This window comes from Pinus tabuliformis, chromosome 2_2 (assembly GCF_031772625.1).
Source record: "Pinus tabuliformis cultivar Carrire ecotype Pingquan chromosome 2_2, CPIR1, whole genome shotgun sequence".
NCBI classification, from domain to species: Eukaryota; Viridiplantae; Streptophyta; class Pinopsida; order Pinales; family Pinaceae; genus Pinus; species Pinus tabuliformis.
The window spans coordinates 937812758-937814785 of record NC_142300.1 but is presented as its reverse complement, the minus strand read 5'-3'; the positions used below and the strand labels follow the sequence as shown (position 1 = coordinate 937814785).

Genomic DNA, 2028 nt, shown 5'->3' with positions numbered 1-2028 from the left:
ATATATAGAACCTACACATCTTCTATTACCAACATACAATCTTACTTTCTAGTATTTCTTTCTGAGGATATAAGTGGACAGAAGCTGTAGCTCTCTGAAGTCTGGATTAAAACCTGCCCAGCCTTCATTGAATTTTTGCGTACCTTTCGAGTTGCCATAGATTTCAGTGCGCTGTGTCCGGGAGATTTTTCTGGCATTCTTTTAAATATTTCAGAATGATGCAACCGGATCCCACTTCAGAGCCCACGATCGATTCCCAGCAGCAACAATATCAAGAACAATTGATGATGCCCCAGCAACCCCAACCTCAACCTCAGGTTATGGTGCAGCAATCCCGGCAAGAAGTGAACTCGGCCGACGATATTAGTACCCTCTAGATCGGAGGTTTGCATCATTGGATGGATGAGAATTATCTGCACGAATGTTTTGCTTCTACCCAGGACCTTCTTTCCCTTGAGATCATACGCAATAAGCAGACTGGACATTCAGAGGGTTATGGCTTCTTGGATTTTGCAAGCAATGCAACAGCCCAAATGGTTCTCCAAAATTACATTGGTGTAGAGATGCCCAGGGCTGAACAATTTTACAGGCTAAATTGGGCAACGAATACTGGTGGAGAAAATCGTTCTGAATATTTTACTATATTAGTGGGAGATTTGGCATCCGATGACACAGATGAGCTGCTGCGAGAGACCTTCAGAGCCAGATACCCATCTGTAAAAGGAGCAAAGGTCATTACTGTTAGGGTTACAGGCCGTTCAAAAGGATATGGGTTTGTAACATTTGGGGATGGGAATGAGCACGCTAGGGCTATAACAGAAATGAATGGAATATTTTGTTCCTCCAGACCTATGCGAATAGCTCCTGCCATAACAGAGCAAACTACTGTTTATCAGCAACCCAATCCTCCTCAAGTGGTCGAGTTGGACCCGGAGAATGACCCAAATATGTTCATTAATATGGCTCCAAATGCAAACTATCAGCGGCATCCACAGTAAATTCGTATATGGCTCCAAATGCAAACTATCAGCGGCATCCACAGTAAATTCGTTAAAATCTAAATTAGTTTCAGTTACAGCAGCCACAGTAAATTCGTTATAGATTTTTCTGGTCATTGTTTTTTATTTTTCAATCTGCTATTTCTAAATAATAAATTTAGTATTTTTAATCATTAAAAAAAAATATTTGTTCATGGTATATGGTTATTGAATTTTTTTGTTCTTTTATATCATATATGGTTATTGAGTTTCAATTTTTTCCCTTCCTATTTTGGATATGTATTTCAGTTATGGAGAAAAATACTTCATAAAAAGTATTTGTATTTTTAGTAAGTTATGGAGGAAAATATTTAATAGAAGGTATTTGTATTTTTAATAGGTAAAGTTGAAAGATCTCTGTAATAGTTTAAACTGATTAAGATTAAATAACTTTACTACTTTTACAAGCATTTGAATAAAAAAAATCAACTAAAAATAGTAACTTGGTAGAGATTGATATCAACCGTTATAAATAACATTTTATAAAACTTCATATCACCCCTTTTAGGAATAACAATTCAATCCAGTGACTAAATTTTCTAAGGCATCATAGTTACAAAATTTTCATATGTATTGTTACTTTTTAAAGACATAAATTAACACTAATTTGTAGAGCTTTATTTTAGAGGTAGTTGAATTCTCCATGTAATGTATATAAAATTTCATTGTTTAGCACTTTGAAACTATGCTAAAACTTCTTGCCTTATAAGGCTTTGAAGTTGTAACACACAAGTTGTGGGACACTAAAGCACTACTACATATGGTGTCAATGTTTGAAATGAAATTTTGATGGTGTAGTTAAAATCAAACATAGTATGTTTAACAAAGCTTTGTCTCATCAGTGCATTTGACCCCTAGCGCCATAATTGTGCCTAATAGTGTTGAAAAGTGTAACTAGGTTTAGTCTTCATAATGACTTGTGTAATTATGATTTTATGTAAATTGATGAAAAGAAGAAAAATAAAATTATTTTTGTAATGCTTGAATCATG

At 34.8% G+C, this 2028-nt stretch overlaps 1 pseudogene; it reads left to right on the top strand.

Annotated features, from left to right (window-relative positions):
• Positions 1 to 218: 218 nt before the first annotated feature.
• Positions 219 to 998, top strand: LOC149196243 (RNA-binding protein L pseudogene; annotated as a pseudogene).
• The last annotated feature ends 1030 nt before the right edge of the window (positions 999 to 2028 follow it).